Source organism: Ambystoma mexicanum, chromosome 1p (genome assembly GCF_040938575.1).
Source record: "Ambystoma mexicanum isolate Mex_15411 chromosome 1p, UKY_AmexF1_1, whole genome shotgun sequence".
In the NCBI taxonomy this organism is placed as follows: Eukaryota; Metazoa; Chordata; class Amphibia; order Caudata; family Ambystomatidae; genus Ambystoma; species Ambystoma mexicanum.
This window is the reverse complement of record NC_090921.1, coordinates 237771839-237793597: the sequence shown is the minus strand read 5'-3', so window position 1 is coordinate 237793597 and position 21759 is coordinate 237771839. Positions and strand designations below refer to the sequence as shown.

Here is a 21759-nt window from a genome sequence, read left to right as displayed (position 1 = left end):
GGGATAAAGCTAACAGGTGATCATTACTCGTCATGTAACATGATACAAAGGGTCAGAAGAGGAACTGATTCAGGGTTACAATTTGGACTTCGCAGACAACAGGAGCACTAAATGGTGCTGAGGGGGACTCAATAAAGTGGACCGGCCGCCTAATGTAAGCAATTGTGCACAAATATTGTACGATGACTAGCGTTGCCGGTGCTTTTTTCTTAAAGAGTCAGTTCTTGGCACCCATTCCCTACTTGACTCAGCCTAATCTTCAAGAATATTTGTCAAGAACTAAAAAAAATCCAGAAAAGGTTTAACCTCCCCGTCGGTCTCCCGCGTGACAGGCGGGGATACTGACCACTATACTAACGAGGAGACGTGAGGGCATGAAATGAACAGCTGCTGATGTCTGCACAGCATCCAGCGACCACCTAGCTGGCCTAGGGGGTCTCATTTTCCCCCGTCAAACGGCTTGCCCGATCTAAGGCTAATTTCTTTCTTTTTATCGGCACCAGGCTTAAAACTCAGTTTAAGGCGATAGTTCCGGGCTATGTTTGACTCCAGAGTTGAATCTGTCATCCCGCATTTCCTCAGCAAATCAAGCTACCCATCTCAAGTCTCATGAGCTGAGGACGGCAAAGTCCCTGTGGGCTTAGGACAGTCAAAGAAACCCCTGGGCTGCATGCTAAGCCCCTTTTCGGCTTCACTTTCCGAATCCTGCCCTAGCTTGCGATTAGTTTTTTTCTCACTTCTTGCCCCCATCTCCCACCTTGCCTCATGGTCTCCCCTCCTCTGCGCACCTGACAGTTTGCCTGCCCTTCCACTGCCTGTCTCCAGACTTTCCAAGGAGAAAAGGCAAAGCACTAAAGCGGGCCGGGCAACGGGTCAAGTTCCGCTTTCGGCGACTAGCAGGGAGGTAGCGTGGCCGAGCGGTCTAAGGCGCTGGATTAAGGCTCCAGTCTCTTCGGAGGCGTGGGTTCAAATCCCACCGCTGCCACTTTTCCTGGCCTTGCATTTTAAAGAAGAACGTAACGTTGACCTCTTCCTTCATTAGTGCCACCTCTGTCGCAATGAGCAAGCGGATGGTATGCCACACCCTGCAGGAAAAAGGTTTCGCTTCTGACGTCTTGCTTTTCTGGACATCCAGTCTCAAGTTTCCCATCTGGAACGGCGCTCCCTGCTGCTTTGTGAAGGCTTGCTGCAAGAGCCTTCGAAACCCAGGAGCTCTTGCGTTGAGCTGTGACGCGTCCTGGGAAGACCTCCCGTTGCAGCGGAATGAGCCCCACTTCCAGGGCGTGCTGGTAGCAAATTTCCCACAGCCCACAGGGAGCAAACGATCCCAGGTGTGATGTATCACCAGGAGAGGCTGAGATGAGAGTAAGGGTTCACGCGTGTGCCCGGACCGAGGTTAATGATGGGATTAGAGCTAGGGTTAGATGCAGGGAAAGAGTGAGAGTTATAATTAGGGATAAAGCTAACAGGTGATCATTACTCGTCATGTAACATGATACAAAGGGTCAGAAGAGGAACTGATTCAGGGTTACAATTTGGACTTCGCAGACAACAGGAGCACTAAATGGTGCTGAGGGGGACTCAATAAAGTGGACCGGCCGCCTAATGTAAGCAATTGTGCACAAATATTGTACGATGACTAGCGTTGCCGGTGCTTTTTTCTTAAAGAGTCAGTTCTTGGCACCCATTCCCTACTTGACTCAGCCTAATCTTCAAGAATATTTGTCAAGAACTAAAAAAAATCCAGAAAAGGTTTAACCTCCCCGTCGGGGAATTGAACCCCGGTCTCCCGCGTGACAGGCGGGGATACTGACCACTATACTAACGAGGAGACGTGAGGGCATGAAATGAACAGCTGCTGATGTCTGCACAGCATCCAGCGACCACCTAGCTGGCCTAGGGGGTCTCATTTTCCCCCGTCAAACGGCTTGCCCGATCTAAGGCTAATTTCTTTCTTTTTATCGGCACCAGGCTTAAAACTCAGTTTAAGGCGATAGTTCCGGGCTATGTTTGACTCCAGAGTTGAATCTGTCATCCCGCATTTCCTCAGCAAATCAAGCTACCCATCTCAAGTCTCATGAGCTGAGGACGGCAAAGTCCCTGTGGGCTTAGGACAGTCAAAGAAACCCCTGGGCTGCATGCTAAGCCCCTTTTCGGCTTCACTTTCCGAATCCTGCCCTAGCTTGCGATTAGTTTTTTTCTCACTTCTTGCCCCCATCTCCCACCTTGCCTCATGGTCTCCCCTCCTCTGCGCACCTGACAGTTTGCCTGCCCTTCCACTGCCTGTCTCCAGACTTTCCAAGGAGAAAAGGCAAAGCACTAAAGCGGGCCGGGCAACGGGTCAAGTTCCGCTTTCGGCGACTAGCAGGGAGGTAGCGTGGCCGAGCGGTCTAAGGCGCTGGATTAAGGCTCCAGTCTCTTCGGAGGCGTGGGTTCAAATCCCACCGCTGCCACTTTTCCTGGCCTTGCATTTTAAAGAAGAACGTAACGTTGACCTCTTCCTTCATTAGTGCCACCTCTGTCGCAATGAGCAAGCGGATGGTATGCCACACCCTGCAGGAAAAAGGTTTCGCTTCTGACGTCTTGCTTTTCTGGACATCCAGTCTCAAGTTTCCCATCTGGAACGGCGCTCCCTGCTGCTTTGTGAAGGCTTGCTGCAAGAGCCTTCGAAACCCAGGAGCTCTTGCGTTGAGCTGTGACGCGTCCTGGGAAGACCTCCCGTTGCAGCGGAATGAGCCCCACTTCCAGGGCGTGCTGGTAGCAAATTTCCCACAGCCCACAGGGAGCAAACGATCCCAGGTGTGATGTATCACCAGGAGAGGCTGAGATGAGAGTAGGGGTTCACGCGTGTGCCCGGACCGAGGTTAATGATGGGATTAGAGCTAGGGTTAGATGCAGGGAAAGAGTGAGAGTTATAATTAGGGATAAAGCTAACAGGTGATCATTACTCGTCATGTAACATGATACAAAGGGTCAGAAGAGGAACTGATTCAGGGTTACAATTTGGACTTCGCAGACAACAGGAGCACTAAATGGTGCTGAGGGGGACTCAATAAAGTGGACCGGCCGCCTAATGTAAGCAATTGTGCACAAATATTGTACGATGACTAGCGTTGCCGGTGCTTTTTTCTTAAAGAGTCAGTTCTTGGCACCCATTCCCTACTTGACTCAGCCTAATCTTCAAGAATATTTGTCAAGAACTAAAAAAAATCCAGAAACGGTTTAACCTCCCCGTCGGGGAATTGAACCCCGGTCTCCCGCGTGACAGGCGGGGATACTGACCACTATACTAACGAGGAGACGTGAGGGCATGAAATGAACAGCTGCTGATGTCTGCACAGCATCCAGCGACCACCTAGCTGGCCTAGGGGGGTCTCATTTTCCCCCGTCAAACGGCTTGCCCGATCTAAGGCTAATTTCTTTCTTTTTATCGGCACCAGGCTTAAAACTCAGTTTAAGGCGATAGTTCCGGGCTATGTTTGACTCCAGAGTTGAATCTGTCATCCCGCATTTCCTCAGCAAATCAAGCTACCCATCTCAAGTCTCATGAGCTGAGGACGGCAAAGTCCCTGTGGGCTTAGGACAGTCAAAGAAACCCCTGGGCTGCATGCTAAGCCCCTTTTCGGCTTCACTTTCCGAATCCTGCCCTAGCTTGCGATTAGTTTTTTTCTCACTTCTTGCCCCCATCTCCCACCTTGCCTCATGGTCTCCCCTCCTCTGCGCACCTGACAGTTTGCCTGCCCTTCCACTGCCTGTCTCCAGACTTTCCAAGGAGAAAAGGCAAAGCACTAAAGCGGGCCGGGCAACGGGTCAAGTTCCGCTTTCGGCGACTAGCAGGGAGGTAGCGTGGCCGAGCGGTCTAAGGCGCTGGATTAAGGCTCCAGTCTCTTCGGAGGCGTGGGTTCAAATCCCACCGCTGCCACTTTTCCTGGCCTTGCATTTTAAAGAAGAACGTAACGTTGACCTCTTCCTTCATTATTGCCACCTCTGTCGCAATGAGCAAGCGGATGGTATGCCACACCCTGCAGGAAAAAGGTTTCGCTTCTGACGTCTTGCTTTTCTGGACATCCAGTCTCAAGTTTCCCATCTGGAACGGCGCTCCCTGCTGCTTTGTGAAGGCTTGCTGCAAGAGCCTTCGAAACCCAGGAGCTCTTGCGTTGAGCTGTGACGCGTCCTGGGAAGACCTCCCGTTGCAGCGGAATGAGCCCCACTTCCAGGGCGTGCTGGTAGCAAATTTCCCACAGCCCACAGGGAGCAAACGATCCCAGGTGTGATGTATCACCAGGAGAGGCTGAGATGAGAGTAAGGGTTCACGCGTGTGCCCGGACCGAGGTTAATGATGGGATTAGAGCTAGGGTTAGATGCAGGGAAAGAGTGAGAGTTATAATTAGGGATAAAGCTAACAGGTGATCATTACTCGTCATGTAACATGATACAAAGGGTCAGAAGAGGAACTGATTCAGGGTTACAATTTGGACTTCGCAGACAACAGGAGCACTAAATGGTGCTGAGGGGGACTCAATAAAGTGGACCGGCCGCCTAATGTAAGCAATTGTGCACAAATATTGTACGATGACTAGCGTTGCCGGTGCTTTTTTCTTAAAGAGTCAGTTCTTGGCACCCATTCCCTACTTGACTCAGCCTAATCTTCAAGAATATTTGTCAAGAACTAAAAAAAATCCAGAAAAGGTTTAACCTCCCCGTCGGGGAATTGAACCCCGGTCTCCCGCGTGACAGGCGGGGATACTGACCACTATACTAACGAGGAGACGTGAGGGCATGAAATGAACAGCTGCTGATGTCTGCACAGCATCCAGCGACCACCTAGCTGGCCTAGGGGGTCTCATTTTCCCCCATCAAACGGCTTGCCCGATCTAAGGCTAATTTCTTTCTTTTTATCGGCACCAGGCTTAAAACTCAGTTTAAGGCGATAGTTCCGGGCTATGTTTGACTCCAGAGTTGAATCTGTCATCCCGCATTTCCTCAGCAAATCAAGCTACCCATCTCAAGTCTCATGAGCTGAGGACGGCAAAGTCCCTGTGGGCTTAGGACAGTCAAAGAAACCCCTGGGCTGCATGCTAAGCCCCTTTTCGGCTTCACTTTCCGAATCCTGCCCTAGCTTGCGATTAGTTTTTTTCTCACTTCTTGCCCCCATCTCCCACCTTGCCTCATGGTCTCCCCTCCTCTGCGCACCTGACAGTTTGCCTGCCCTTCCACTGCCTGTCTCCAGACTTTCCAAGGAGAAAAGGCAAAGCACTAAAGCGGGCCGGGCAACGGGTCAAGTTCCGCTTTCGGCGACTAGCAGGGAGGTAGCGTGGCCGAGCGGTCTAAGGCGCTGGATTAAGGCTCCAGTCTCTTCGGAGGCGTGGGTTCAAATCCCACCGCTGCCACTTTTCCTGGCCTTGCATTTTAAAGAAGAACGTAACGTTGACCTCTTCCTTCATTAGTGCCACCTCTGTCGCAATGAGCAAGCGGATGGTATGCCACACCCTGCAGGAAAAAGGTTTCGCTTCTGACGTCTTGCTTTTCTGGACATCCAGTCTCAAGTTTCCCATCTGGAACGGCGCTCCCTGCTGCTTTGTGAAGGCTTGCTGCAAGAGCCTTCGAAACCCAGGAGCTCTTGCGTTGAGCTGTGACGCGTCCTGGGAAGACCTCCCGTTGCAGCGGAATGAGCCCCACTTCCAGGGCGTGCTGGTAGCAAATTTCCCACAGCCCACAGGGAGCAAACGATCCCAGGTGTGATGTATCACCAGGAGAGGCTGAGATGAGAGTAAGGGTTCACGCGTGTGCCCGGACCGAGGTTAATGATGGGATTAGAGCTAGGGTTAGATGCAGGGAAAGAGTGAGAGTTATAATTAGGGATAAAGCTAACAGGTGATCATTACTCGTCATGTAACATGATACAAAGGGTCAGAAGAGGAACTGATTCAGGGTTACAATTTGGACTTCGCAGACAACAGGAGCACTAAATGGTGCTGAGGGGGACTCAATAAAGTGGACCGGCCGCCTAATGTAAGCAATTGTGCACAAATATTGTACGATGACTAGCGTTGCCGGTGCTTTTTTCTTAAAGAGTCAGTTCTTGGCACCCATTCCCTACTTGACTCAGCCTAATCTTCAAGAATATTTGTCAAGAACTAAAAAAAATCCAGAAAAGGTTTAACCTCCCCGTCGGGGAATTGAACCCCGGTCTCCCGCGTGACAGGCGGGGATACTGACCACTATACTAACGAGGAGACGTGAGGGCATGAAATGAACAGCTGCTGATGTCAGCACAGCATCCAGCGACCACCTAGCTGGCCTAGGGGGTCTCATTTTCCCCCGTCAAACGGCTTGCCCGATCTAAGGCTAATTTCTTTCTTTTTATCGGCACCAGGCTTAAAACTCAGTTTAAGGCGATAGTTCCGGGCTATGTTTGACTCCAGAGTTGAATCTGTCATCCCGCATTTCCTCAGCAAATCAAGCTACCCATCTCAAGTCTCATGAGCTGAGGACGGCAAAGTCCCTGTGGGCTTAGGACAGTCAAAGAAACCCCTGGGCTGCATGCTAAGCCCCTTTTCGGCTTCACTTTCCGAATCCTGCCCTAGCTTGCGATTAGTTTTTTTCTCACTTCTTGCCCCCATCTCCCACCTTGCCTCATGGTCTCCCCTCCTCTGCGCACCTGACAGTTTGCCTGCCCTTCCACTGCCTGTCTCCAGACTTTCCAAGGAGAAAAGGCAAAGCACTAAAGCGGGCCGGGCAACGGGTCAAGTTCCGCTTTCGGCGACTAGCAGGGAGGTAGCGTGGCCGAGCGGTCTAAGGCGCTGGATTAAGGCTCCAGTCTCTTCGGAGGCGTGGGTTCAAATCCCACCGCTGCCACTTTTCCTGGCCTTGCATTTTAAAGAAGAACGTAACGTTGACCTCTTCCTTCATTAGTGCCACCTCTGTCGCAATGAGCAAGCGGATGGTATGCCACACCCTGCAGGAAAAAGGTTTCGCTTCTGACGTCTTGCTTTTCTGGACATCCAGTCTCAAGTTTCCCATCTGGAACGGCGCTCCCTGCTGCTTTGTGAAGGCTTGCTGCAAGAGCCTTCGAAACCCAGGAGCTCTTGCGTTGAGCTGTGACGCGTCCTGGGAAGACCTCCCGTTGCAGCGGAATGAGCCCCACTTCCAGGGCGTGCTGGTAGCAAATTTCCCACAGCCCACAGGGAGCAAACGATCCCAGGTGTGATGTATCACCAGGAGAGGCTGAGATGAGAGTAAGGGTTCACGCGTGTGCCCGGACCGAGGTTAATGATGGGATTAGAGCTAGGGTTAGATGCAGGGAAAGAGTGAGAGTTATAATTAGGGATAAAGCTAACAGGTGATCATTACTCGTCATGTAACATGATACAAAGGGTCAGAAGAGGAACTGATTCAGGGTTACAATTTGGACTTCGCAGACAACAGGAGCACTAAATGGTGCTGAGGGGGACTCAATAAAGTGGACCGGCCGCCTAATGTAAGCAATTGTGCACAAATATTGTACGATGACTAGCGTTGCCGGTGCTTTTTTCTTAAAGAGTCAGTTCTTGGCACCCATTCCCTACTTGACTCAGCCTAATCTTCAAGAATATTTGTCAAGAACTAAAAAAAATCCAGAAAAGGTTTAACCTCCCCGTCGGGGAATTGAACCCCGGTCTCCCGCGTGACAGGCGGGGATACTGACCACTATACTAACGAGGAGACGTGAGGGCATGAAATGAACAGCTGCTGATGTCTGCACAGCATCCAGCGACCACCTAGCTGGCCTAGGGGGTCTCATTTTCCCCCGTCAAACGGCTTGCCCGATCTAAGGCTAATTTCTTTCTTTTTATCGGCACCAGGCTTAAAACTCAGTTTAAGGCGATAGTTCCGGGCTATGTTTGACTCCAGAGTTGAATCTGTCATCCCGCATTTCCTCAGCAAATCAAGCTACCCATCTCAAGTCTCATGAGCTGAGGACGGCAAAGTCCCTGTGGGCTTAGGACAGTCAAAGAAACCCCTGGGCTGCATGCTAAGCCCCTTTTCGGCTTCACTTTCCGAATCCTGCCCTAGCTTGCGATTAGTTTTTTTCTCACTTCTTGCCCCCATCTCCCACCTTGCCTCATGGTCTCCCCTCCTCTGCGCACCTGACAGTTTGCCTGCCCTTCCACTGCCTGTCTCCAGACTTTCCAAGGAGAAAAGGCAAAGCACTAAAGCGGGCCGGGCAACGGGTCAAGTTCCGCTTTCGGCGACTAGCAGGGAGGTAGCGTGGCCGAGCGGTCTAAGGCGCTGGATTAAGGCTCCAGTCTCTTCGGAGGCGTGGGTTCAAATCCCACCGCTGCCACTTTTCCTGGCCTTGCATTTTAAAGAAGAACGTAACGTTGACCTCTTCCTTCATTAGTGCCACCTCTGTCGCAATGAGCAAGCGGATGGTATGCCACACCCTGCAGGAAAAAGGTTTCGCTTCTGACGTCTTGCTTTTCTGGACATCCAGTCTCAAGTTTCCCATCTGGAACGGCGCTCCCTGCTGCTTTGTGAAGGCTTGCTGCAAGAGCCTTCGAAACCCAGGAGCTCTTGCGTTGAGCTGTGACGCGTCCTGGGAAGACCTCCCGTTGCAGCGGAATGAGCCCCACTTCCAGGGCGTGCTGGTAGCAAATTTCCCACAGCCCACAGGGAGCAAACGATCCCAGGTGTGATGTATCACCAGGAGAGGCTGAGATGAGAGTAAGGGTTCACGCGTGTGCCCGGACCGAGGTTAATGATGGGATTAGAGCTAGGGTTAGATGCAGGGAAAGAGTGAGAGTTATAATTAGGGATAAAGCTAACAGGTGATCATTACTCGTCATGTAACATGATACAAAGGGTCAGAAGAGGAACTGATTCAGGGTTACAATTTGGACTTCGCAGACAACAGGAGCACTAAATGGTGCTGAGGGGGACTCAATAAAGTGGACCGGCCGCCTAATGTAAGCAATTGTGCACAAATATTGTACGATGACTAGCGTTGCCGGTGCTTTTTTCTTAAAGAGTCAGTTCTTGGCACCCATTCCCTACTTGACTCAGCCTAATCTTCAAGAATATTTGTCAAGAACTAAAAAAAATCCAGAAAAGGTTTAACCTCCCCGTCGGGGAATTGAACCCCGGTCTATACTGACCACTATACTAACGAGGAGACGTGAGGGCATGAAATGAACAGCTGCTGATGTCTGCACAGCATCCAGCGACCACCTAGCTGGCCTAGGGGGTCTCATTTTCCCCCGTCAAACGGCTTGCCCGATCTAAGGCTAATTTCTTTCTTTTTATCGGCACCAGGCTTAAAACTCAGTTTAAGGCGATAGTTCCGGGCTATGTTTGACTCCAGAGTTGAATCTGTCATCCCGCATTTCCTCAGCAAATCAAGCTACCCATCTCAAGTCTCATGAGCTGAGGACGGCAAAGTCCCTGTGGGCTTAGGACAGTCAAAGAAACCCCTGGGCTGCATGCTAAGCCCCTTTTCGGCTTCACTTTCCGAATCCTGCCCTAGCTTGCGATTAGTTTTTTTCTTACTTCTTGCCCCCATCTCCCACCTTGCCTCATGGTCTCCCCTCCTCTGCGCACCTGACAGTTTGCCTGCCCTTCCACTGCCTGTCTCCAGACTTTCCAAGGAGAAAAGGCAAAGCACTAAAGCGGGCCGGGCAACGGGTCAAGTTCCGCTTTCGGTGACTAGCAGGGAGGTAGCGTGGCCGAGCGGTCTAAGGCGCTGGATTAAGGCTCCAGTCTCTTCGGAGGCGTGGGTTCAAATCCCACCGCTGCCACTTTTCCTGGCCTTGCATTTTAAAGAAGAACGTAACGTTGACCTCTTCCTTCATTAGTGCCACCTCTGTCGCAATGAGCAAGCGGATGGTATGCCACACCCTGCAGGAAAAAGGTTTCGCTTCTGACGTCTTGCTTTTCTGGACATCCAGTCTCAAGTTTCCCATCTGGAACGGCGCTCCCTGCTGCTTTGTGAAGGCTTGCTGCAAGAGCCTTCGAAACCCAGGAGCTCTTGCGTTGAGCTGTGACGCGTCCTGGGAAGACCTCCCGTTGCAGCGGAATGAGCCCCACTTCCAGGGCGTGCTGTTAGCAAATTTCCCACAGCCCACAGGGAGCAAACGATCCCAGGTGTGATGTATCACCAGGAGAGGCTGAGATGAGAGTAAGGGTTCACGCGTGTGCCCGGACCGAGGTTAATGATGGGATTAGAGCTAGGGTTAGATGCAGGGAAAGAGTGAGAGTTATAATTAGGGATAAAGCTAACAGGTGATCATTACTCGTCATGTAACATGATACAAAGGGTCAGAAGAGGAACTGATTCAGGGTTACAATTTGGACTTCGCAGACAACAGGAGCACTAAATGGTGCTGAGGGGGACTCAATAAAGTGGACCGGCCGCCTAATGTAAGCAATTGTGCACAAATATTGTACGATGACTAGCGTTGCCGGTGCTTTTTTCTTAAAGAGTCAGTTCTTGGCACCCATTCCCTACTTGACTCAGCCTAATCTTCAAGAATATTTGTCAAGAACTAAAACAAAACCAGAAAAGGTTTAACCTCCCCGTCGGGGAATTGAACCCCGGTCTCCCGCGTGACAGGCGGGGATACTGACCACTATACTAACGAGGAGACGTGAGGGCATGAAATGAACAGCTGCTGATGTCTGCACAGCATCCAGCGACCACCTAGCTGGCCTAGGGGGTCTCATTTTCCCCCGTCAAACGGCTTGCCCGATCTAAGGCTAATTTCTTTCTTTTTATCGGCACCAGGCTTAAAACTCAGTTTAAGGCGATAGTTCCGGGCTATGTTTGACTCCAGAGTTGAATCTGTCATCCCGCATTTCCTCAGCAAATCAAGCTACCCATCTCAAGTCTCATGAGCTGAGGACGGCAAAGTCCCTGTGGGCTTAGGACAGTCAAAGAAACCCCTGGGCTGCATGCTAAGCCCCTTTTCGGCTTCACTTTCCGAATCCTGCCCTAGCTTGCGATTAGTTTTTTTCTCACTTCTTGCCCCCATCTCCCACCTTGCCTCATGGTCTCCCCTCCTCTGCGCACCTGACAGTTTGCCTGCCCTTCCACTGCCTGTCTCCAGACTTTCCAAGGAGAAAAGGCAAAGCACTAAAGCGGGCCGGGCAACGGGTCAAGTTCCGCTTTCGGCGACTAGCAGGGAGGTAGCGTGGCCGAGCGGTCTAAGGCGCTGGATTAAGGCTCCAGTCTCTTCGGAGGCGTGGGTTCAAATCCCACCGCTGCCACTTTTCCTGGCCTTGCATTTTAAAGAAGAACGTAACGTTGACCTCTTCCTTCATTAGTGCCACCTCTGTCGCAATGAGCAAGCGGATGGTATGCCACACCCTGCAGGAAAAAGGTTTCGCTTCTGACGTCTTGCTTTTCTGGACATCCAGTCTCAAGTTTCCCATCTGGAACGGCGCTCCCTGCTGCTTTGTGAAGGCTTGCTGCAAGAGCCTTCGAAACCCAGGAGCTCTTGCGTTGAGCTGTGACGCGTCCTGGGAAGACCTCCCGTTGCAGCGGAATGAGCCCCACTTCCAGGGCGTGCTGGTAGCAAATTTCCCACAGCCCACAGGGAGCAAACGATCCCAGGTGTGATGTATCACCAGGAGAGGCTGAGATGAGAGTAAGGGTTCACGCGTGTGCCCGGACCGAGGTTAATGATGGGATTAGAGCTAGGGTTAGATGCAGGGAAAGAGTGAGAGTTATAATTAGGGATAAAGCTAACAGGTGATCATTACTCGTCATGTAACATGATACAAAGGGTCAGAAGAGGAACTGATTCAGGGTTACAATTTGGACTTCGCAGACAACAGGAGCACTAAATGGTGCTGAGGGGGACTCAATAAAGTGGACCGGCCGCCTAATGTAAGCAATTGTGCACAAATATTGTACGATGACTAGCGTTGCCGGTGCTTTTTTCTTAAAGAGTCAGTTCTTGGCACCCATTCCCTACTTGACTCAGCCTAATCTTCAAGAATATTTGTCAAGAACTAAAAAAAATCCAGAAAAGGTTTAACCTCCCCGTCGGTCTCCCGCGTGACAGGCGGGGATACTGACCACTATACTAACGAGGAGACGTGAGGGCATGAAATGAACAGCTGCTGATGTCTGCACAGCATCCAGCGACCACCTAGCTGGCCTAGGGGGTCTCATTTTCCCCCGTCAAACGGCTTGCCCGATCTAAGGCTAATTTCTTTCTTTTTATCGGCACCAGGCTTAAAACTCAGTTTAAGGCGATAGTTCCGGGCTATGTTTGACTCCAGAGTTGAATCTGTCATCCCGCATTTCCTCAGCAAATCAAGCTACCCATCTCAAGTCTCATGAGCTGAGGACGGCAAAGTCCCTGTGGGCTTAGGACAGTCAAAGAAACCCCTGGGCTGCATGCTAAGCCCCTTTTCGGCTTCACTTTCCGAATCCTGCCCTAGCTTGCGATTAGTTTTTTTCTCACTTCTTGCCCCCATCTCCCACCTTGCCTCATGGTCTCCCCTCCTCTGCGCACCTGACAGTTTGCCTGCCCTTCCACTGCCTGTCTCCAGACTTTCCAAGGAGAAAAGGCAAAGCACTAAAGCGGGCCGGGCAACGGGTCAAGTTCCGCTTTCGGCGACTAGCAGGGAGGTAGCGTGGCCGAGCGGTCTAAGGCGCTGGATTAAGGCTCCAGTCTCTTCGGAGGCGTGGGTTCAAATCCCACCGCTGCCACTTTTCCTGGCCTTGCATTTTAAAGAAGAACGTAACGTTGACCTCTTCCTTCATTAGTGCCACCTCTGTCGCAATGAGCAAGCGGATGGTATGCCACACCCTGCAGGAAAAAGGTTTCGCTTCTGACGTCTTGCTTTTCTGGACATCCAGTCTCAAGTTTCCCATCTGGAACGGCGCTCCCTGCTGCTTTGTGAAGGCTTGCTGCAAGAGCCTTCGAAACCCAGGAGCTCTTGCGTTGAGCTGTGACGCGTCCTGGGAAGACCTCCCGTTGCAGCGGAATGAGCCCCACTTCCAGGGCGTGCTGGTAGCAAATTTCCCACAGCCCACAGGGAGCAAACGATCCCAGGTGTGATGTATCACCAGGAGAGGCTGAGATGAGAGTAAGGGTTCACGCGTGTGCCCGGACCGAGGTTAATGATGGGATTAGAGCTAGGGTTAGATGCAGGGAAAGAGTGAGAGTTATAATTAGGGATAAAGCTAACAGGTGATCATTACTCGTCATGTAACATGATACAAAGGGTCAGAAGAGGAACTGATTCAGGGTTACAATTTGGACTTCGCAGACAACAGGAGCACTAAATGGTGCTGAGGGGGACTCAATAAAGTGGACCGGCCGCCTAATGTAAGCAATTGTGCACAAATATTGTACGATGACTAGCGTTGCCGGTGCTTTTTTCTTAAAGAGTCAGTTCTTGGCACCCATTCCCTACTTGACTCAGCCTAATCTTCAAGAATATTTGTCAAGAACTAAAAAAAATCCAGAAAAGGTTTAACCTCCCCGTCGGGGAATTGAACCCCGGTCTCCCGCGTGACAGGCGGGGATACTGACCACTATACTAACGAGGAGACGTGAGGGCATGAAATGAACAGCTGCTGATGTCTGCACAGCATCCAGCGACCACCTAGCTGGCCTAGGGGGTCTCATTTTCCCCCGTCAAACGGCTTGCCCGATCTAAGGCTAATTTCTTTCTTTTTATCGGCACCAGGCTTAAAACTCAGTTTAAGGCGATAGTTCCGGGCTATGTTTGACTCCAGAGTTGAATCTGTCATCCCGCATTTCCTCAGCAAATCAAGCTACCCATCTCAAGTCTCATGAGCTGAGGACGGCAAAGTCCCTGTGGGCTTAGGACAGTCAAAGAAACCCCTGGGCTGCATGCTAAGCCCCTTTTCGGCTTCACTTTCCGAATCCTGCCCTAGCTTGCGATTAGTTTTTTTCTCACTTCTTGCCCCCATCTCCCACCTTGCCTCATGGTCTCCCCTCCTCTGCGCACCTGACAGTTTGCCTGCCCTTCCACTGCCTGTCTCCAGACTTTCCAAGGAGAAAAGGCAAAGCACTAAAGCGGGCCGGGCAACGGGTCAAGTTCCGCTTTCGGCGACTAGCAGGGAGGTAGCGTGGCCGAGCGGTCTAAGGCGCTGGATTAAGGCTCCAGTCTCTTCGGAGGCGTGGGTTCAAATCCCACCGCTGCCACTTTTCCTGGCCTTGCATTTTAAAGAAGAACGTAACGTTGACCTCTTCCTTCATTAGTGCCACCTCTGTCGCAATGAGCAAGCGGATGGTATGCCACACCCTGCAGGAAAAAGGTTTCGCTTCTGACGTCTTGCTTTTCTGGACATCCAGTCTCAAGTTTCCCATCTGGAACGGCGCTCCCTGCTGCTTTGTGAAGGCTTGCTGCAAGAGCCTTCGAAACCCAGGAGCTCTTGCGTTGAGCTGTGACGCGTCCTGGGAAGACCTCCCGTTGCAGCGGAATGAGCCCCACTTCCAGGGCGTGCTGGTAGCAAATTTCCCACAGCCCACAGGGAGCAAACGATCCCAGGTGTGATGTATCACCAGGAGAGGCTGAGATGAGAGTAGGGGTTCACGCGTGTGCCCGGACCGAGGTTAATGATGGGATTAGAGCTAGGGTTAGATGCAGGGAAAGAGTGAGAGTTATAATTAGGGATAAAGCTAACAGGTGATCATTACTCGTCATGTAACATGATACAAAGGGTCAGAAGAGGAACTGATTCAGGGTTACAATTTGGACTTCGCAGACAACAGGAGCACTAAATGGTGCTGAGGGGGACTCAATAAAGTGGACCGGCCGCCTAATGTAAGCAATTGTGCACAAATATTGTACGATGACTAGCGTTGCCGGTGCTTTTTTCTTAAAGAGTCAGTTCTTGGCACCCATTCCCTACTTGACTCAGCCTAATCTTCAAGAATATTTGTCAAGAACTAAAAAAAATCCAGAAACGGTTTAACCTCCCCGTCGGGGAATTGAACCCCGGTCTCCCGCGTGACAGGCGGGGATACTGACCACTATACTAACGAGGAGACGTGAGGGCATGAAATGAACAGCTGCTGATGTCTGCACAGCATCCAGCGACCACCTAGCTGGCCTAGGGGGGTCTCATTTTCCCCCGTCAAACGGCTTGCCCGATCTAAGGCTAATTTCTTTCTTTTTATCGGCACCAGGCTTAAAACTCAGTTTAAGGCGATAGTTCCGGGCTATGTTTGACTCCAGAGTTGAATCTGTCATCCCGCATTTCCTCAGCAAATCAAGCTACCCATCTCAAGTCTCATGAGCTGAGGACGGCAAAGTCCCTGTGGGCTTAGGACAGTCAAAGAAACCCCTGGGCTGCATGCTAAGCCCCTTTTCGGCTTCACTTTCCGAATCCTGCCCTAGCTTGCGATTAGTTTTTTTCTCACTTCTTGCCCCCATCTCCCACCTTGCCTCATGGTCTCCCCTCCTCTGCGCACCTGACAGTTTGCCTGCCCTTCCACTGCCTGTCTCCAGACTTTCCAAGGAGAAAAGGCAAAGCACTAAAGCGGGCCGGGCAACGGGTCAAGTTCCGCTTTCTGCGACTAGCAGGGAGGTAGCGTGGCCGAGCGGTCTAAGGCGCTGGATTAAGGCTCCAGTCTCTTCGGAGGCGTGGGTTCAAATCCCACCGCTGCCACTTTTCCTGGCCTTGCATTTTAAAGAAGAACGTAACGTTGACCTCTTCCTTCATTAGTGCCACCTCTGTCGCAATGAGCAAGCGGATGGTATGCCACACCCTGCAGGAAAAAGGTTTCGCTTCTGACGTCTTGCTTTTCTGGACATCCAGTCTCAAGTTTCCCATCTGGAACGGCGCTCCCTGCTGCTTTGTGAAGGCTTGCTGCAAGAGCCTTCGAAACCCAGGAGCTCTTGCGTTGAGCTGTGACGCGTCCTGGGAAGACCTCCCGTTGCAGCGGAATGAGCCCCACTTCCAGGGCGTGCTGGTAGCAAATTTCCCACAGCCCACAGGGAGCAAACGATCCCAGGTGTGATGTATCACCAGGAGAGGCTGAGATGAGAGTAAGGGTTCACGCGTGTGCCCGGACCGAGGTTAATGATGGGATTAGAGCTAGGGTTAGATGCAGGGAAAGAGTGAGAGTTATAATTAGGGATAAAGCTAACAGGTGATCATTACTCGTCATGTAACATGATACAAAGGGTCAGAAGAGGAACTGATTCAGGGTTACAATTTGGACTTCGCAGACAACAGGAGCACTAAATGGTGCTGAGGGGGACTCAATAAAGTGGACCGGCCGCCTAATGTAAGCAATTGTGCACAAATATTGTACGATGACTAGCGTTGCCGGTGCTTTTTTCTTAAAGAGTCAGTTCTTGGCACCCATTCCCTACTTGACTCAGCCTAATCTTCAAGAATATTTGTCAAGAACTAAAAAAAATCCAGAAAAGGTTTAACCTCCCCGTCGGGGAATTGAACCCCGGTCTCCCGCGTGACAGGCGGGGATACTGACCACTATACTAACGAGGAGACGTGAGGGCATGAAATGAACAGCTGCTGATGTCTGCACAGCATCCAGCGACCACCTAGCTGGCCTAGGGGGTCTCATTTTCCCCCGTCAAACGGCTTGCCCGATCTAAGGCTAATTTCTTTCTTTTTATCGGCACCAGGCTTAAAACTCAGTTTAAGGCGATAGTTCCGGGCTATGTTTGACTCCAGAGTTGAATCTGTCATCCCGCATTTCCTCAGCAAATCAAGCTACCCATCTCAAGTCTCATGAGCTGAGGACGGCAAAGTCCCTGTGGGCTTAGGACAGTCAAAGAAACCCCTGGGCTGCATGCTAAGCCCCTTTTCGGCTTCACTTTCCGAATCCTGCCCTAGCTTGCGATTAGTTTTTTTCTCACTTCTTGCCCCCATCTCCCACCTTGCCTCATGGTCTCCCCTCCTCTGCGCACCTGACAGTTTGCCTGCCCTTCCACTGCCTGTCTCCAGACTTTCCAAGGAGAAAAGGCAAAGCACTAAAGCGGGCCGGGCAACGGGTCAAGTTCCGCTTTCGGCGACTAGCAGGGAGGTAGCGTGGCCGAGCGGTCTAAGGCGCTGGATTAAGGCTCCAGTCTCTTCGGAGGCGTGGGTTCAAATCCCACCGCTGCCACTTTTCCTGGCCTTGCATTTTAAAGAAGAACGTAACGTTGACCTCTTCCTTCATTAGTGCCACCTCTGTCGCAATGAGCAAGCGGATGGTATGCCACACCCTGCAGGAAAAAGGTTTCGCTTCTGACGTCTTGCTTTTCTGGACATCCAGTCTCAAGTTTCCCATCTGGAACGGCGCTCCCTGCTGCTTTGTGAAGGCTTGCTGCAAGAGCCTTCGAAACCCAGGAGCTCTTGCGTTGAGCTGTGACGCGTCCTGGGAAGACCTCCCGTTGCAGCGGAATGAGCCCCACTTCCAGGGCGTGCTGGTAGCAAATTTCCCACAGCCCACAGGGAGCAAACGATCCCAGGTGTGATGTATCACCAGGAGAGGCTGAGATGAGAGTAAGGGTTCACGCGTGTGCCCGGACCGAGGTTAATGATGGGATTAGAGCTAGGGTTAGATGCAGGGAAAGAGTGAGAGTTATAATTAGGGATAAAGCTAACAGGTGATCATTACTCGTCATGTAACATGATACAAAGGGTCAGAAGAGGAACTGATTCAGGGTTACAATTTGGACTTCGCAGACAACAGGAGCACTAAATGGTGCTGAGGGGGACTCAATAAAGTGGACCGGCCGCCTAATGTAAGCAATTGTGCACAAATATTGTACGATGACTAGCGTTGCCGGTGCTTTTTTCTTAAAGAGTCAGTTCTTGGCACCCATTCCCTACTTGACTCAGCCTAATCTTCAAGAATATTTGTCAAGAACTAAAAAAAATCCAGAAAAGGTTTAACCTCCCCGTCGGGGAATTGAACCCCGGTCTCCCGCGTGACAGGCGGGGATACTGACCACTATACTAACGAGGAGACGTGAGGGCATGAAATGAACAGCTGCTGATGTCTGCACAGCATCCAGCGACCACCTAGCTGGCCTAGGGGGTCTCATTTTCCCCCGTCAAACGGCTTGCCCGATCTAAGGCTAATTTCTTTCTTTTTATCGGCACCAGGCTTAAAACTCAGTTTAAGGCGATAGTTCCGGGCTATGTTTGACTCCAGAGTTGAATCTGTCATCCCGCATTTCCTCAGCAAATCAAGCTACCCATCTCAAGTCTCATGAGCTGAGGACGGCAAAGTCCCTGTGGGCTTAGGACAGTCAAAGAAACCCCTGGGCTGCATGCTAAGCCCCTTTTCGGCTTCACTTTCCGAATCCTGCCCTAGCTTGCGATTAGTTTTTTTCTCACTTCTTGCCCCCATCTCCCACCTTGCCTCATGGTCTCCCCTCCTCTGCGCACCTGACAGTTTGCCTGCCCTTCCACTGCCTGTCTCCAGACTTTCCAAGGAGAAAAGGCAAAGCACTAAAGCGGGCCGGGCAACGGGTCAAGTTCCGCTTTCGGCGACTAGCAGGGAGGTAGCGTGGCCGAGCGGTCTAAGGCGCTGGATTAAGGCTCCAGTCTCTTCGGAGGCGTGGGTTCAAATCCCACCGCTGCCACTTTTCCTGGCCTTGCATTTTAAAGAAGAACGTAACGTTGACCTCTTCCTTCATTAGTGCCACCTCTGTCGCAATGAGCAAGCGGATGGTATGCCACACCCTGCAGGAAAAAGGTTTCGCTTCTGACGTCTTGCTTTTCTGGACATCCAGTCTCAAGTTTCCCATCTGGAACGGCGCTCCCTGCTGCTTTGTGAAGGCTTGCTGCAAGAGCCTTCGAAACCCAGGAGCTCTTGCGTTGAGCTGTGACGCGTCCTGGGAAGACCTCCCGTTGCAGCGGAATGAGCCCCACTTCCAGGGCGTGCTGGTAGCAAATTTCCCACAGCCCACAGGGAGCAAACGATCCCAGGTGTGATGTATCACCAGGAGAGGCTGAGATGAGAGTAAGGGTTCACGCGTGTGCCCGGACCGAGGTTAATGATGGGATTAGAGCTAGGGTTAGATGCAGGGAAAGAGTGAGAGTTATAATTAGGGATAAAGCTAACAGGTGATCATTACTCGTCATGTAACATGATACAAAGGGTCAGAAGAGGAACTGATTCAGGGTTACAATTTGGACTTCGCAGACAACAGGAGCACTAAATGGTGCTGAGGGGGACTCAATAAAGTGGACCGGCCGCCTAATGTAAGCAATTGTGCACAAATATTGTACGATGACTAGCGTTGCCGGTGCTTTTTTCTTAAAGAGTCAGTTCTTGGCACCCATTCCCTACTTGACTCAGCCTAATCTTCAAGAATATTTGTCAAGAACTAAAAAAAATCCAGAAAAGGTTTAACCTCCCCGTCGGGGAATTGAACCCCGGTCTCCCGCGTGACAGGCGGGGATACTGACCACTATACTAACGAGGAGACGTGAGGGCATGAAATGAACAGCTGCTGATGTCTGCACAGCATCCAGCGACCACCTAGCTGGCCTAGGGGGTCTCATTTTCCCCCGTCAAACGGCTTGCCCGATCTAAGGCTAATTTCTTTCTTTTTATCGGCACCAGGCTTAAAACTCAGTTTAAGGCGATAGTTCCGGGCTATGTTTGACTCCAGAGTTGAATCTGTCATCCCGCATTTCCTCAGCAAATCAAGCTACCCATCTCAAGTCTCATGAGCTGAGGACGGCAAAGTCCCTGTGGGCTTAGGACAGTCAAAGAAACCCCTGGGCTGCATGCTAAGCCCCTTTTCGGCTTCACTTTCCGAATCCTGCCCTAGCTTGCGATTAGTTTTTTTCTCACTTCTTGCCCCCATCTCCCACCTTGCCTCATGGTCTCCCCTCCTCTGCGCACCTGACAGTTTGCCTGCCCTTCCACTGCCTGTCTCCAGACTTTCCAAGGAGAAAAGGCAAAGCACTAAAGCGGGCCGGGCAACGGGTCAAGTTCCGCTTTCGGCGACTAGCAGGGAGGTAGCGTGGCCGAGCGGTCTAAGGCGCTGGATTAAGGCTCCAGTCTCTTCGGAGGCGTGGGTTCAAATCCCACCGCTGCCACTTTTCCTGGCCTTGCATTTTAAAGAAGAACGTAACGTTGACCTCTTCCTTCATTAGTGCCACCTCTGTCGCAATGAGCAAGCGGATGGTATGCCACACCCTGCAGGAAAAAGGTTTCGCTTCTGACGTCTTGCTTTTCTGGACATCCAGTCTCAAGTTTCCCATCTGGAACGGCGCTCCCTGCTGCTTTGTGAAGGCTTGCTGCAAGAGCCTTCGAAACCCAGGAGCTCTTGCGTTGAGCTGTGACGCGTCCTGGGAAGACCTCCCGTTGCAGCGGAATGAGCCCCACTTCCAGGGCGTGCTGGTAGCAAATTTCCCACAGCCCACAGGGAGCAAACGATCCCAGGTGTGATGTATCACCAGGAGAGGCTGAGATGAGAGTAAGGGTTCACGCGTGTGCCCGGACCGAGGTTAATGATGGGATTAGAGCTAGGGTTAGATGCAGGGAAAGAGTGAGAGTTATAATTAGGGATAAAGCTAACAGGTGATCATTACTCGTCATGTAACATGATACAAAGGGTCAGAAGAGGAACTGATTCAGGGTTACAATTTGGACTTCGCAGACAACAGGAGCACTAAATGGTGCTGAGGGGGACTCAATAAAGTGGACCGGCCGCCTAATGTAAGCAATTGTGCACAAATATTGTACGATGACTAGCGTTGCCGGTGCTTTTTTCTTAAAGAGTCAGTTCTTGGCACCCATTCCCTACTTGACTCAGCCTAATCTTCAAGAATATTTGTCAAGAACTAAAAAAAATCCAGAAAAGGTTTAACCTCCCCGTCGGGGAATTGAACCCCGGTCTCCCGCGTGACAGGCGGGGATACTGACCACTATACTAACGAGGAGACGTGAGGGCATGAAATGAACAGCTGCTGATGTCTGCACAGCATCCAGCGACCACCTAGCTGGCCTAGGGGGTCTCATTTTCCCCCGTCAAACGGCTTGCCCGATCTAAGGCTAATTTCTTTCTTTTTATCGGCACCAGGCTTAAAACTCAGTTTAAGGCGATAGTTCCGGGCTATGTTTGACTCCAGAGTTGAATCTGTCATCCCGCATTTCCTCAGCAAATCAAGCTACCCATCTCAAGTCTCATGAGCTGAGGACGGCAAAGTCCCTGTGGGCTTAGGACAGTCAAAGAAACCCCTGGGCTGCATGCTAAGCCCCTTTTCGGCTTCACTTTCCGAATCCTGCCCTAGCTTGCGATTAGTTTTTTTCTCACTTCTTGCCCCCATCTCCCACCTTGCCTCATGGTCTCCCCTCCTCTGCGCACCTGACAGTTTGCCTGCCCTTCCACTGCCTGTCTCCAGACTTTCCAAGGAGAAAAGGCAAAGCACTAAAGCGGGCCGGGCAACGGGTCAAGTTCCGCTTTCGGCGACTAGCAGGGAGGTAGCGTGGCCGAGCGGTCTAAGGCGCTGGATTAAGGCTCCAGTCTCTTCGGAGGCGTGGGTTCAAATCCCACCGCTGCCACTTTTCCTGGCCTTGCATTTTAAAGAAGAACGTAACGTTGACCTCTTCCTTCATTAGTGCCACCTCTGTCGCAATGAGCAAGCGGATGGTATGCCACACCCTGCAGGAAAAAGGTTTCGCTTCTGACGTCTTGCTTTTCTGGACATCCAGTCTCAAGTTTCCCATCTGGAACGGCGCTCCCTGCTGCTTTGTGAAGGCTTGCTGCAAGAGCCTTCGAAACCCAGGAGCTCTTGCGTTGAGCTGTGACGCGTCC

At 51.4% G+C, this 21759-nt stretch overlaps 12 non-coding genes across 12 annotated transcripts; all 12 read right to left on the bottom strand.

Annotated features, from left to right (window-relative positions):
- Positions 1 to 1759: 1759 nt before the first annotated feature.
- TRNAD-GUC (transfer RNA aspartic acid (anticodon GUC)) lies at positions 1760 to 1831 on the bottom strand. Its single transcript has one exon. It is a non-coding gene; the product is annotated as a tRNA-Asp (tRNA).
- Positions 1832 to 3227: 1396 nt separating this feature from the next.
- Positions 3228 to 3299, bottom strand: TRNAD-GUC (transfer RNA aspartic acid (anticodon GUC)). Its single transcript has one exon. It is a non-coding gene; the product is annotated as a tRNA-Asp (tRNA).
- Positions 3300 to 4696: 1397 nt separating this feature from the next.
- Positions 4697 to 4768, bottom strand: TRNAD-GUC (transfer RNA aspartic acid (anticodon GUC)). The gene has a single exon. It is a non-coding gene; the product is annotated as a tRNA-Asp (tRNA).
- Positions 4769 to 6164: 1396 nt separating this feature from the next.
- TRNAD-GUC (transfer RNA aspartic acid (anticodon GUC)) lies at positions 6165 to 6236 on the bottom strand. The gene has a single exon. It is a non-coding gene; the product is annotated as a tRNA-Asp (tRNA).
- Positions 6237 to 7632: 1396 nt separating this feature from the next.
- On the bottom strand, positions 7633 to 7704 carry TRNAD-GUC (transfer RNA aspartic acid (anticodon GUC)). Its single transcript has one exon. It is a non-coding gene; the product is annotated as a tRNA-Asp (tRNA).
- A 2846-nt stretch (positions 7705 to 10550) lies between these two features.
- On the bottom strand, positions 10551 to 10622 carry TRNAD-GUC (transfer RNA aspartic acid (anticodon GUC)). Its single transcript has one exon. It is a non-coding gene; the product is annotated as a tRNA-Asp (tRNA).
- Positions 10623 to 13471: 2849 nt separating this feature from the next.
- On the bottom strand, positions 13472 to 13543 carry TRNAD-GUC (transfer RNA aspartic acid (anticodon GUC)). Its single transcript has one exon. It is a non-coding gene; the product is annotated as a tRNA-Asp (tRNA).
- A 1396-nt stretch (positions 13544 to 14939) lies between these two features.
- TRNAD-GUC (transfer RNA aspartic acid (anticodon GUC)) lies at positions 14940 to 15011 on the bottom strand. Its single transcript has one exon. It is a non-coding gene; the product is annotated as a tRNA-Asp (tRNA).
- Positions 15012 to 16408: 1397 nt separating this feature from the next.
- On the bottom strand, positions 16409 to 16480 carry TRNAD-GUC (transfer RNA aspartic acid (anticodon GUC)). The gene has a single exon. It is a non-coding gene; the product is annotated as a tRNA-Asp (tRNA).
- Positions 16481 to 17876: 1396 nt separating this feature from the next.
- Positions 17877 to 17948, bottom strand: TRNAD-GUC (transfer RNA aspartic acid (anticodon GUC)). The gene has a single exon. It is a non-coding gene; the product is annotated as a tRNA-Asp (tRNA).
- A 1396-nt stretch (positions 17949 to 19344) lies between these two features.
- Positions 19345 to 19416, bottom strand: TRNAD-GUC (transfer RNA aspartic acid (anticodon GUC)). The gene has a single exon. It is a non-coding gene; the product is annotated as a tRNA-Asp (tRNA).
- Positions 19417 to 20812: 1396 nt separating this feature from the next.
- On the bottom strand, positions 20813 to 20884 carry TRNAD-GUC (transfer RNA aspartic acid (anticodon GUC)). The gene has a single exon. It is a non-coding gene; the product is annotated as a tRNA-Asp (tRNA).
- Between the last annotated feature and the right edge of the window lie 875 nt (positions 20885 to 21759).